This window comes from Cyclopterus lumpus, chromosome 17, assembly GCF_009769545.1.
Source record: "Cyclopterus lumpus isolate fCycLum1 chromosome 17, fCycLum1.pri, whole genome shotgun sequence".
Taxonomy (NCBI): domain Eukaryota; kingdom Metazoa; phylum Chordata; class Actinopteri; order Perciformes; family Cyclopteridae; genus Cyclopterus; species Cyclopterus lumpus.
Genome location: NC_046982.1, coordinates 15,399,350 through 15,414,827, shown reverse-complemented (window position 1 = coordinate 15,414,827; position 15,478 = coordinate 15,399,350).

Genomic DNA, 15,478 nt, shown 5'->3' with positions numbered 1-15,478 from the left:
GTGACGAGCCATTGAATACATTCATCTCTCTTGGTCCTTCACTTTCCATGTTGTGATATATATTACATACGACACTGTGCATGAATGCTATACCGTAGCTGAGAGAGAGACCTCAAGCTCTGAATGGCACTTATAGAGGAGGAGGAAGCCTGATGCTCAGAAAACAGGGTCACAGATGTTGTAATGAGCTCATAATGAATTCAATTACCCACTGACATGCTCTCTTCGTCTTGACAACGGAAGCATGTGATGTGTCATTATTTCAAGGTCCTCTCGGGGTCAGTGGGAGATGATTAAAAAAACAAATTGTTTGTTTTTATTGTTTGTTTTGTGTTGATAAACGGCTCCAGCAAGATGTTTAAAATGTTTTGGAAAAAAACTGCACAAAATGACATTAATTTAACTAGCGATTCTTTTTTCAGTTATTTAAAGTTATAAATTGTCAGAAAGATTTTTAAAAGACCTCATCGTGAGCTATACATCATGCATGGTGAGTGTTGGCTTTATTCTAAGTCTAAATCTAAAACCAAAAGATATTCAAGAAAACTAAGATATCCTTACATAACAGAAGCTGAAATTAGCTTTTTGTTGGCAATTTTGTTTGAAAGAAAATAAATTGAGTTGATCAACACATCATTTCAGCACAAATATGTATAGAAAGTTTTCTGTTCACTTTACTCTTCAGATGTATGTGGCAGGAGGCCATTAGATGACAATTTCTCCGACTACTTTTGACTGACCCTGGGATTTAAAAAAAAGTAATAACATGATTACCTGCTTCTGGAATCATTACGGCTTCTAAATAACTTGATAGACCTGAAACTTATTTAACATACATTTCTTTCAGGCTCCACACTCAATTTGTCCCATTAAAATATAGTCTGTACTAAATCTTCTTCAATTGAGACAGGAGTAGTCAATGCCGTGATTAAAAGGAACTTAAGTCAAAAATAATCTGCAACTCTATGCTCCGAATAAGCATGAAGTTGTAATTTTGCCCAGTCTGCCGAAGGAATAAAACCAATTACCTAGAGTCAGATTTCCGGAGTCAGGTTTCTGGCAGAATAGACAGACAGCTGTTTTTTTTTTATGTGTGATCCTTATCACTACATAAACTGAAGTAGATTGAAATCTAAATCGTGACTCAGCCGCTCAGGGCTGCAGGGTTTTAGAGGAAGGGAGGTAGCGATGGTGGGATGGAATGAAGGGTGGTGAACAAAAGCCCTGATGAAGTTTGTAGAATGTTTCCTATCAACTTTAGACGTGCCAAAAATATACAGGGAATGGGTGTCTAACAATTGCATACAGTGCACAGCGGATCAAAATTGCAATATGGCCCACTGAAATTTTCAAATGACAAGAGGCGCAACAATTGTAAAAAGCCAAATGTGTAAAAAGCCAAATGAGTAAAAAGCTAAATGTGTGTTAAAATACCATTTTAAATTGACCTATACATGACATGCTGACTTCAGGAAATATCTTTTTGTTTGGTGAAAGAAACAACAAAAAAACACTATAATCGAGATGTTTTAGTTAAAATGAGAATTATGATGAAATCATTTTTAAATTCCTCCAATAATGAAATCATATTTCAGCTGCAATATCAGTCAACAATCACAATTAGATATTTTTTCACAATTGTTCCGGTGTGACATCATTGACAGCTGTGATGTAGAGGAGAGTTGTAACTTTTGACTTTCCATAACTGATTAGCCAGCACTATCAGACCGCCATGCGGGCTAGTAGCAGAAACACAGGTGACGTTTCTGAAACATGAATCACAAGTCTGTAGGAGAACATGGATCAATGTGATCAAACATATTTAGAGAGGTATTATGGCTAGTTGTTGTGTCTTTCTGACAGCTGGGTGGCTCTCGTTGCCGATTGGCTCACTTGGGTCGAGCAAGCGGGATAATTTGGCGTTGGGAGGAAGTGGAGACGAGTCGTTCATCTATACAGTCTATGCTTTCTCTGGTAAATAAGTGTTATAAGTTGTATATATTTTTTTGTTATAATCAATAACATGTGTATGCACATTTAGGGATATATACTTGGTATCATGCATGTTGACATTTAGTTTTACAGATTTCAAACCGCTCTGTGGGATATACAGTAGGTTAATCGTTTTCACCGCTATCCGGCTGTCTAATCCAGCTTTATGGAGTACTCCTTTGTTCTCCACTGGGAGGCTGAATGACTGCACTGAGCATTATGAATCACTGGAACATTGGAAGTAAATAAAAGCTCTGTTCTGTAACCCTGTAGAGTGGAGGGTGGATGCCCATGGAGCTGAAATATGGAGCTGTCAGGGAGAGGCACAAAGCAGCAGACAGAGGACACTGTGACCCAGCCAGGGCATGTGCTGGAGATGTGACCGGATCGGTGCGGACTGCCTCATCCCGAATATGTCTGTTCTTCTATCCCACTCTGAATTAAATCAGTTTGATCCCCTTCTGGAATATAAAGCCACTATTGAAGAACAAATAAAGAAATTCTGGGAAGTGAATTGACCACTGACTGCCCCCCCACCAACATTCAGTGACTTCTTCAAAGTTATTATAATACGCTGTGTTGAACCTGTCAATTATGTACTTCCCCGAATCAACTTTCTCCTGCTCCCAAACTTTACTGTGTGCTGGAACTCTCAGACACAAGCATATTTCGAAGAGGTAATGAGATCTGCCTCCTTGAACTACACTTGAGTTCTCCTTAAAACTATTCTGAAGAATTAAGTGGTATTATTGTGCAGTGACCCCTAAAGACGCATACTAAAAAAAAAAGTGAAAGCTAAATTTCAGGAAAAATAAATAAATTGCACACTTTGAAGCTACATTTGTTCGAAGGCTAAATTGGTGTGAACATGACAAATTAAAAAATTATAATTTTGTTCTCTGCCTCAATTAGGATGCAAACTAATTTGCATTAGGCTACAACTACAAAAGACGTGGGTTGGTGATGAAAAGCAGCTGTGACACCCACGAAATGTCTTAGATCTCATCTCGCCTTCAGTAAATATAACATGGATGTAAAAGAGCAAAGACGCTTCACAGCCAACACCTTCGCTTAGCCGATTACACAACAGATGTTTTGTATAGGTTGTGCTTATGTACAGATATTTAGACGCAACAAAGAGAACAAAGGCAGCTCCAGTGATCGTTACAATTAACATGGACATTTTTTTATTGAACATGCTCTGAGCAGATGATTAAGAACACAAGACAGATTTAAAATGGATGCTGAGGACAGCGCCTCCAGTGTGTTTAATTCAACTCTTAATCAGAGTAATGGTTTAGTCAATGTATCGAACTGTGGGAATCAGGTAATGACAAAGTTCTCTGCAGCAGCACAGGGATTAATCAATGATAGCACGTCTATGTGTGTGCGTGTGTGTGTATGTGTGTGTGTGTGGGTGTGTGTGCGTGTGTGTGTGTTGAAACTGCCTAACTACATGATATAGTGGGAATATACATATGCTTCACTGTCTACTAGCCAAGGCATGTTTGCAGGTTGAAGAATTATTCTTGTGAAAAATTGCAGTGGTCGGTGAAATTCAGAATCTGAATAAGAGAAGGCAAGACTTATGGAGCACGAGTTATCAGCAGTGCTGAATGACACAAAAGCAGTGTTTGTGTGTCTGTGCATATGTGAGGGAGTTAAGTACTACATAATTGTGTAAAAATGCTAGCGTGTGTGTGTGTCTGTGTGTGTGTGTGTGTGTGTGTGTGTGTGTGTGTGTGTGTGTGTGCGCATGCGTGTGTGGAGAAGGTGGCAGGGGGCACATTGTGGCCAGGCGATAACAGCGATGAATGGCCCCGCCAAGTATCTAATGAAGCATTAGTGACAGACTGAGGGAGGACACTATTCGCCTCCTCTGCAGCCGATGCACTCGTTTCCATTTTTCATCCAGCGTGCGGCGGGAATGGACTGAAGATGAAGGGATGAACAGAGGTGTAGAGAGCCGCATGGAGGAGACTCTTTTAACAAACGGTGGATTGTCAGCTCAGCAAAAGCATGAAAATGCGGACAGAAATGTGGCATCTCATTTATTACGTTCGTTAGCACAGAGCATTTGCAGAATATGCCAAATTCAGGATGTATCGATGCATCAGGTGTGACATTATGGGTGTTGCCTGGATATCACAATGGAGGTTATTGAAGGGAAAACAGCATTTGTGGATGTGACCAACTGGTACATCTGTACTCAAACACCTGCGATAGGTACAGTAAGAGTGGGGAGGCGGGAGGGGGGTCGCTGAGTTTCTCCATTAATTCTCCTCCACCTCCGACATCAAATGGTAGGACTGAGGTCTCACCTGCCACCGCAATCTACACACAACATATTACTGCACAGCAAGGATTTATCTTTTTAAGAAAGCTGAACAGGTATAATGCAACTGCTAGTATCCAGAGCACCCTAACCTTTGGAATAACTGCGGGGTATTGCAGCATCTCAGCACAAGATATGAAACTTCCGGACAAATTGCATTAAAAACAATATTGGGCAAAGAGCAACCATCCTTCTCTGAAAGTTACACTATCAGGCTGCAGAAAAAAGAAACAAGGGAGACTTCATAGATCACCGTAACTACTCTGCATTAACCTTTTAACGTGCTGACTGTTTAAAACACTAACAAGTATTAGAACTCTGACAAAAAATTAAAACAAATTTGTGAACGTTGTAAAAGTTAAAAATTCCTATTATTTTGTGAACATTCAGAAAATGAACTAACATGATCAACAAAATGTGAAGGTTACAATCTATGTATTGTCTTGCAGAGATATCTACTGAAATGAGCGCACTAACCAACTAGCCACGGCCCATCTTGTAATACCACTTGTTCCTCAAGAGGCGATAGTGAGTCACTGTAGCGAAGGAGAGCTGCACAGAGGACTCCTCAACATATCCGTTTTGACTTTTAATTAAATAACTGATGACTGAAAGGTTATCCATCTCAGTCTGTGGAAACTTCGGGGAAGTTGTTTTTTCTACCAAACTCCTGATATTGTTGCCACATTACTGCGAGATTGATTTGAATGACGTCGCTAAGCGCTGTACGGCAGCAGGACGTGGTTAAAACGTGCCTGTTTGTTAATTAAAGGCTACTTTCACCTGGCTCACATGACCTTGGGCACACTTGGCAAGATTGTCTCCTTCGACAGGTGCAGTACCCTGGTTCACCACCCAAACCGGACTAGAGCGGCGCTGTTATACCAAGTTAGAGGAACTGCAATAAAAAAATGACTCATGTGGCAAAGAAAATGTCTGAAATTATCAAATGTATTATTACGCTTAGTGAAATTTACAATAATAACGTGGACAATAGCCTGTCTCTCCTGCTCTTACAGGAGAAAACGCAACTGGGAGTCACGAGAGCACAAAGGGCCCAAACGGTCAGGGAAGCTGTTGGATGGCCCTAAGCATGGAGCCCCACATTGGATCTAAAAAAACATCTTCACGAAACAGAAGAAAGTATAGAGGGGGGGGGGGGCATCAGCAAAGGCGATCAGCAGGGCCAACGCGGGAGGCCGGCTCACCAGGCATCAGACACCGCCAGGTCCAATGGACCCTATGAGATGTGAAGTCACAACGACTCCGGGGAGGAAGCAGAGTTGATATTTTCATTACAAAGAGGCCATCATGACACAATCATGAGTTTGAGATACAATTTCAGTTCAGCCAGTCTGGCGAAACCAGAGATCCAGAGATCACTGAGGCGTTTAAAGACTGACTCCAATAAATACATTCCTTTTGATATTATTGTACACCTTTCAACCACAAAAATATATTATTTATTTTATAAATTATATATATTTTGTCCCTAACTTTCAACTGTTGCACTATGTTATGTCTTGTCAACAACTGCTTCCCTGTAATGGTTGTGCATGTCCAGTGTTAACCCCTGACCTCACATAATAAATTGGACCCAAGTCATAAACTTTGGGTTTCTAGCACTTGATAATATAAATGCTTATATATTGTCATAATGTTGTGCTTTTGTCAGGTTACTCAAGTTCAGAATAACACATAGAAGTTGAAATTTGTGTCTGGGAATGTCTGCTTCTCGAAAATAGATACACGTCATGTTATTTAACTACCGGTAGTCTCATCAAGAAAGTGGCTTGGCCTTGCAGGGCTCAGTCCTGTGTGATGGAAATATCCGCCTCCTTGATAGTTCACCGCCAATTAAAAGTTAGGTATGATGCATACGAACCTGTGATGAAATCTGTGTACATAAAGGCCGGACTTCCTGGTGAGAGAAAGAGTTGTTGTGACGCCCCTGGCATTGCAATCGCAGCGCTTGTACTTTGCTTGTGATCAGAGAAAAAAATCTACCAGAACGAGAGAAGTCGTTGGCTGAATTCTTCCGAAGGCTCCACCAGGCAGATGGTTTTGAACCACGCTTACACACTCCTCTCCCTTGATTCAGTGGAGGAGGATATGACCGATGGAATGTGCTTCATGTCCTTTTCCAACAACCTCTTCTTTTTGCTCCTCCTTCTCCGGCTCTTGCTTCACCTCCTTAGCTTCTCCTCCAGAATACAGACGAGTCAGATGAAATGAGTAACAGCTGGCCGTTTCTGCTAGAACGATATACCAAACCATCCATCAAGCTGCTGACAGTTCTGCAATGCTTTCTCCAGAGGAAGGGCATTACCATTATGCACTACACACATGCACGCACACATGCATGCACACACACACACACACACACACACACACACACACACACACACACTCAACCACAAACTCCCAAAAAACCTCTGAAAATCACCCATCAGCCATTCTGAGTTATCCACGCAGAATGAATGTGGTAAGGTTGGGACTGAGGGAGGGAGAGAGCTGGATAGAACGTTGTAAGAAAAACAGTAACAGCACAGGGACTCAAGCTAACAAGGAAGAGGTATTTCAGTTCAATAACCTACAATGCTGTGCTTTATCAAACTCCTTCTCTTGTATTTTCTCTGTTTCTTGCCCTCTAACACATCATGCATTCCAATGCACAGGGGCCCAAAGCACTTATTCATCTAATATTGTGAGTTTTTTGTATATGGAACATGCTACAGGTGCTTCAGAGACACAGGAGGTATCTCAAAGTGAATACATGAACTCAATCGGCAAAATTAATCGTAATTGAGTGAACTGCAGAAACATGCTGAGCAAACAGACTTCCAACACGACTTACAGATCGTTGTTCATAATCAGTATGTTCTCTTCTTAAATACAATTTTCAAGTATTGCAAGTATTTGGACGATGACAATAGATTTTGTGAAATTATTCCACCTGTCTCCTCGAAATTACATTTATACACTGCTAATTAGCTTTTAAAGGTGTAATAAGGGAATCCTAATTGCTGCCTGGATTATGTTAAAGCAGGAAGGCCTATGATGGTCCCAGGGTCTGCATCCTGAGTCCTACTTGTGGTTTGGTTTCAATAATAAAAGCACTTTGGTTCAATTGTGAGTGAAATGTCAAGCCTCATGCTTCAAATCCCTGTGAACCTTTTCAATATTAACTAAAACCGTCATTGTTCCTTTTTAAGTGCTGTGAGTCCCTAAATATAACGTAGAAAGGTGTTTTATCCAGCTTTAATTGCTCCAAGGATATTGTACTGAAAGAAATACGTTATTACTGAAAATTGGAAACTGGCAAATATATTAATAAACAACATTACCTCATTATGTTTCTTACAAAAAGTATTTGCTGATGCAGATCAGTTGGATATAAATGTAATTTCTATTTTTCACACAGTTACTGATGAAGTGTCCAACAAAAGCCTTGAGTTAGGATTGTTTTGTCAAACTATTACTTCCAAGGTTAAGAATAAAAAATAAAGCATTTACAAGTTAATAATGGACTCCTTTTGTTTATTTACAACATTATTGCATCTATAACAGTTAACGTACGAGAAGTATAACATATGGTAAGTAATGGATATTTAATACTGAAAAGAAATTGAGGTGCCCATCAGAATCAACCAGGAAAAAGGGAGAAAATGTTTAGTACAAGCCCAGTTTTGTATTAAAACGGTGTTGACTTGTCCTTTACCTTTCATCCACTAATCTTTAGGACGACAAAGGGTAGACATCATCAAATGTTTGTGACACAATTCTTCAGATTGTATGGTACATACTGTAGGTCCTGCTTAAAAACCAAAGCAAGCAGCAATTTGTCATCCTCGTTGACAACCAAAAGAAATGAAATTGTGCTTTTTTCACTGGCTGTGGGTCATTATTGTTGGACTCACAATCATAATCACTCCTGATAATAAAACACTCAATATAAGGGGAGTGAAATTGTTTTATTGACGTAACAATAAATTAAAAAAACTAATTTCTATTATATAAGGATTCATGTTTAGATGAATTATGGAGCTCAAGCAACAATGAAATCTGTTTAGAAATTGCTTTTTTGAGATACAAAACCTGTTTCTCTTCCAGTCCGGTTCCCCTCAGGCTCTCAAAGAGTTCTGCAGACACCTGCTGGGACAATGATTGCTGTCTCTTACTAAAACTGTCTTCAAATAGCTAAATGTATTGATTATGGCGTCTTTTATTCTGGTCTGGCTTGAATGAATGACTTGACATGTTATTCACCATTTCTCTTACAAAGCCAAGCAACAGATAGTTTTATTGTGCAGTGTTAGTGGTACATTATGTTAATAAATGTCTCATCTATTGTAGTTCTTGCTGCTGTTTTGCCTTTTGTCTCCTGTTTTGCATTGTTTATTCAGCTTCTTAGTTTTGCCCTTTGTCAATGCCAAAATTCTTTGTTTCGATACTTTCGAAAAATTGTTTTAACTTCGTAAACACTTTATCCTGACTTGAATTTATAAGTAAAGTATTTTTATGTCTTCATCATTTATAATTTTAAGTATTTTTTACCTTCCTCTGTATTTTATATTTCAAAAACATCATTAGTGACCGTGGTCTGAAGTTTATTGTCATGACTCATTTCTAGACAAGAATGTCTCATCTGGAGATGCTTTGTGTTGTACCTTGAAGCACGTGAAGTTATTGCTGCCCACTGAATTTTTTCTAATTCAAATGTCCAAGCCGTGGTCCAATCTAAACAATTCTCCGGCTGAAAGCACATCGGAAAACTGCTGGTCCTCATCCAGCTGCTGAACTAACCTCCTCCGCTCCAGACTTCATGCTAATGCTGGGCTTTGAGTGAAAACATATGATACACAACAATTAATGAGGCCACAAAAAACTCTTCTCAAATCATCCTTTTCACATAACAAATATTACATCCATCTTGTGGGAGTATGAATACAAGAAAGGTACAGTAAACATAGCTTCTCAATATAATCTTAACGTATATTTGTATAACTTATTTTAAACACCCACTGTACAGATATACAGACCATGCAGTACAGACCATAATAGTGAGAGGGAATAAGATGGGTTTAAAGCTGTGTTGCAGCATATCAGAGTGTTGTTAGGTATTTTAGGACATTCACCCTCTTGCAGAAAGAAGAGCCCTCCCTTTTTAGAAAAGAGGGGATAATCTCTCTCCACATCATTTAAATGATGTATCGGTCACTCTCGCACATTTGACTTACAGCCGAAAGAGATGTGTGTTATAATAATAACCAAAGGGATTCCCATGTGCTGCTTTTTGATGGACAGCAGTGGATTATAGTATTAAGTACAGAAGATAGTCATCACAGCTGTGCAGGGAGATTTGGTGGGCCAGTTCAATTATCTGCACGATATCTTCAAGGCGTCTCCATTTCCTTTTTTATTGAGACTCACAACTTTGTTCATGACTGAGGCAACACATTCACACTGTGGAGTCACAGAGTGGGAAGAAGGGGAAGAGTGGATGTGTCTATTTTTCTTATGTATTGTGGATTGACCCATTGGAGAGCCCTGAGGCAAAAATGAGTTGTGGGCCCCTGTTGACCCCCACATTCATCCCACTCTGTGCATTGGCTATGTACCCTGTCATGTTCAAGTACTCATCAAATGCAGTTCAGACAGGGGACTGCGCATGGCAGCTTCATTTGAATATGCCTGAAGGCCGAAGAACCACACTGTACTCTTCTGCTGGGGTACCTGCCTCCAGATTGACGATGTGTCAGTTTGTGCTTGTTTGATTAGACAAAATCTGTCCATCCCTTATTCAGTCGCAGTCTTCATTAGGGATCTCAGGGCGCTCCCAAGCCAGCTGCAACGTGTAATCCCTCTGGTGTATGTGGGGTCCCTCCCATCGCCTTCTCATAGTTGGAAACCAGCTGAAGCACGATATCCACAAAAAGGAGAAATGTAATTCTGAGGCAAACACACCAGACTCTCTTCGCCTTGAAATTCTGTCTCCGTGAAAATCACAGAGACACAACTCTTTTTCTTTTTTCTCTTACTTTCTTGATTATATTTCCAAACAGCTCTGCAATTATTCACAGTACCAAAGTAGCTGTCGCACAATGAAACTAGGGCCCTCAAAATCCCCTGTGGGTCTTGGGCCAGGGCAGCTACTCACTTCTTCCACTTGATAGTCCAGTCTGTCTCGAGAAGCACAAATCATAATCCTCGTCATCATCCGTTTGTGTTTCAGGCTGGGTGGAGACCCATCAGTGTAATCAAGAAACTCTCATTCTTTTATTTCCTTACTACTGAGGAACCAATCTGGCGAAGTGAATACAAAAAAAGAAAATATTACATTTAAAGCTTGTCTTTGGTTCTTTTGAGGATTTAGCAAACCCACAGAGAGGTGTGTTTGTCACTCCCTAAATGAACCTATGAGCACAGCGTGGGTGTGTTGAAGAACTGCCGAGCGGTGATATGAAAACTCCTGCTCTGATGCAGGGGGGCTGCAGCTGTAACAATATGCGTCATTGAGGACTGTGTGTTTGTTATACAGCCAGCATCACAAACAGCCCTCTGCAAATCTGACAGGTGGGATGTGAGATTAATCCCACCAGATTAATGGCGTCTTTTTACTCTCACATAAAGCCACTGAAGTCCATGGTGATTGGTGGAGAGATTTAAGGTCATATCGTTCTGTTTTACATGTCAAAGGTGAGAGGATCAAGGCTCGGGCTATTGAGTGAAAAGCTATTTAAAATAATTATGTGCATCAGATAAAGGTATTGGAGGTCAACAAACGTATCTTCAATACTGATAAAAGGGCACAGGATCCATCCTATTTTGCTTTGACTGTAGCAAAGACAGTTTATTTTACTGTAAAAATACAAATAAAAAGTTACAGGGCAGCAGTGTAACACAGTGACACGTCTCCGGCTCATAGTGACAGGGTCTATTCTCAGATCCTGCCGTGCTGTGTAGTTTGCTTGTTGCCCTCCTGGTCAGAATTCCTTAATGTGCTTCGCTTCCTTATCCTCCCAAGGTGAAAAGACAGCCTTGAAATTGCCCAACGGTATGAATGTGTGTGTGAGTGATAGTCTGTCTACCTGTATTAGCCCTGCGATGGATGCGTGACCTATTCAGACAGTTGTGCTGCATGCCCATTGTGTGCTCAAGCTACACATTGTTACTGGAGAGAAATAGGTTGATAACATAATGTATATTAAGGTGTTGATGTGCCTTACATTTAGTTTCTGCTGACTTTCAGCCTCATGGGAATAGCTAGACAGCAAGACAGACTGATTTTTATTTTAAATTCAAAGCTTCTTAGATTATATATACTGCTTTATGGATACACAATTTCACTGTATCGTTGTCTCAGGAATGTCTGTGCTGCAAAGCATAAGATAAAATAAGATAATCCTTTATTAGTCCCTCAGTGGGGAAATTACAGGATTACAGCAGCATTGCTCACAGTAATAAGTAAAAAACAAGTAGTATAATAACAGAAATAAGATAAAAGAGTAAAAACAAGAAGAATATTATATATATAGACGGAGTAGAAATAGAATAAAGTGGATAAAGTGTATAAAATAAATTAAAAATTAAAAAGTACTTAAACGTATTAGTATTGCATTTATAGATATTAAGCTCTGACCATCTTCCTGACCATTAAAATGGAACATAAAAACCAGTGCTGTTCATTTTGCATTGTTGAAGGATCATATCATAGCTGTCTTTTCCTTTACATTCAGGATTTCTGAATCCTTTGAGTTTTGTTGTAAATTAGTCTTTAAAATGTAGTCCCTGTGCATCTGATTCAGACTTCAAACTGCTGTTTAAGCCAGCTGAACTGAAACATTATGAGTCGCAGTCCACAGCCAACGTCAGATTCCCTCCCACCCTCGAAACGCAGCCTGTGCCAGGGGAATAACGGCTGTGGACTTTGGCTTTCAGAAAAGGCCTCTCTGGATGTGTGGAGCTCATAGATCCTGCAACCAATGACCACACGGGTGTCAGGAATAGACAGTTTCCTGGGATTTATATGCCAGCTGTCTGAAACTGGGTGAGTCCATGATGTAGTCACATGGTCACAGAGTCGCATCGTTGTCTGTGTAAAAGGGACAGCCATGCATGCCAAACACTAGATGCCAATGCTGTTGTGGTTAGCGAGGTATATGATTGCATGAGTGAGTTTGGTGGTGGGCAGGTATCCTACACTTGGTGTAGAGGTGGGTGAGAGCAGTGAGAGTGAACAGAAACAGTTGAAAGATGCCATCTCCATACAGCTGAGGGGGTCAGCCTCATCTCTACCAAGGTAGCCTTTCATCATCAGAGTCATCATCAGATCCATTTTAAACATAAGAATATTGACAACAGCTGCTTAAGACCATTTAACTAATTTACAATGTTGGGTGAGCTACTTTGAGCTAAATCATATATTGTACCAATTTCTTCACACTGGATTAACAACAGCAACACCTCTGGAGAAATCTAGTTTGGTTAACTGGAGCAACTGATAAAAACATTAGAACAACATATAATGCAAATAAATAAAGCAATAAATGACACTTTATTTGTTTGCCCCATATATTTACCCACTTGTTCACAGGTCATTCATTAAGCAATGATAATAAATACCACACACTTACACATTTACACAGTTTGACAGGCTCTAAAAAGAAGTAATCTTAAATCCTCAACTTGCTGAAGTTGTTGATGCTATCCCTCTGTGAGCAATGAGCAGTCCCGCCCCTTTAACAGATGTAGGCACTGCACAAAGCTGAAAAGGCACGTATGTGGTCATGGCTGCCTATTGAATACGTTGAAAGGAAAAAGGGCCACGCCCGGTCAAAAGGGGTTCAATTACAGTAGAGAAGCAATGGTAAAATGGTGAAAAAATCATTCCTCTGCTTTTATGGCCCAACACTGTTTTTCATTAGATAACTACAAAGAAAATGTTTTTTAAAAAATAGTAATTTAATTACTGGAATCTGCAAATATGATGATACCAGCAGGATATTGCAAAATGTAGTTAAACATCTAGTTCAATTGCATGTAGTTCACTATATTCCCCAACACTGCTCATTTAGCACAATCAATAATACAACATGTACTGTGTGTATACTCAGAAGGATGTTTGTTTGTCCTACATCCATTTGCTCACACACAATGGTGTTAACAGATGTGTGTTTGAATTCAACCATTTAAAATCATGTACAGTTTTCCCCCGACGCTGTGAGTAACCACAGAGTTCCATCTTACTGGATAGAGAGCACCTCATAAAAGTTGGATGTGATGCCAGATTGGTGGATTTGAGCAGAAGAAGCTGAGCTCAGTAGAAAACCGAGAATCCTGCACCAAGAATTTTGTTTATTAAGTGATTTCAACATAATATTAATGGGCTTGAGCATTTGGTGATTTAATTATTTGTCATCTTTGTCAGGGTGACAAGAGAGCAGCTATATGTGTCTCTATAGACCCCGCAGCTGATGACCGTCTCTCAAATCAATGTGCACTTTGAGAATAAAGACACATTTTGTTGTGCACTGTAGGAGAAAGTAGATCCAAGATTAAATTAATTTTCTTTTTCTCAGGGGGTATGTTAATGCCACATCAGTGACATTTGTATCGTTCATTTATCTGTAAAATTAAATATCTTTTTACACATCTTTCTATTATGACTGATCTTATTTAATAGTTGTACCCCTATTACTGTTGCAACTTTACGACTTGATTTATCAAAGCTTTGTCAGGGGAGCCTCTGAGTAAGTGTTCTTCAGGTTTGATCTGTATTTATGTGCAATCCCGGCATCCTCAGGGCCAGATCTAGTTCTTAAGTCTTCTGATTTAATTCATGGTCAAGATCGTATCACACCAAAAATGTTTTCTGATGGTTTAAAGACAATATTGGTGAAGGCATCGAACATTGTGGGATAAAGAAACTAATCATTGAACAAAAACATTAATAAAGGGGTGCCGATTTTACAAATTGTTTACTCATCACAAGAGAGTACTCTAAATAGAGCTTTCTAAATGAATAACTCGTATTTTTGCCTTTTGTGTTTTATCAATTAAAAACTGCAAATACAAATGCATTGATGGGCAAGTTCACATGAGGATCGCTGTGCTTTTGCAGCCACTGAACCTGCCCAAAAGAGACAAAAAGAAACCGTGTAATCCTCAAAGCACCCGCAAAGCGTGAAATGCACCCATAAAGCGTCTTGGTGCTTCTGTGCTGTTTGAACGTATTTAAATGAGGTAATATCCCTACATCTGGCACAAAATTAAACCCTATGCAAATTCACAAAGATCAACGCTAACAGCCACATGCAGTAACAATTACATTAATATTGTCTTCAGAGAGTTTGTTGTAACTAAATGCGTTTATAAAGGGTGTCATGCCCAGACTTAGTTAATTTGGGATGCAGTGACTGGATACAATGAAAGTTTTAAAGAAAAGTATGTGAACTTTCCTAAATGTCATTATTGGAAATATATAACAAAATAAGATTCATTATATAAACCATTTCTTCCTTTCCCAAATCCAGACCTCTGGCTCTGGCCAACTCTCACCACTCACAACTGACCTGGCCTGAAGCACGTTTATTGCTTATCCACATGAGTAATTGCAATGAGACTCAAAAAAATATAATAATATCAAATATATAAATAATTTCGCTCAGCTGCAGAAATGTATGAGTGTGTTTGCAATCTAACATCATTAGCACGATATCTTTTCTGAATCAGATCTTGACATGTGGCAGAGAGATTGTAAATGACGTGTCCACGATCCATTCTTTATGAATTCCCAACATTTTAGATTACATGTACACCAGGGAGCTCAGGCTAAGGCTAAAGTAGTTCTATAGTTCTAACTCACAGACTGTGAGCAAGATTGTTTGACAGACAGCAAAGCTTTGGGAAAAGACATACTCTGTGTTTGAGGGAGCGCTCACGAGATATGTTTTAAGGTCAGTTAATGGAAGGCCTTGAAAATCAATGTGAGGTGGTTAAATTTCCCCCGCGTGGTGTGGGGGAGTGCTGCTCATCAAGTAAGTAACAACTCCAGAGCCCAAATGAATACCACATGATTAAGTGGAGAACATGAAAGCTTCTCCCACTGTGCATGCTGCCCATGATGCGAAGCAGAAATGACGACAAAGA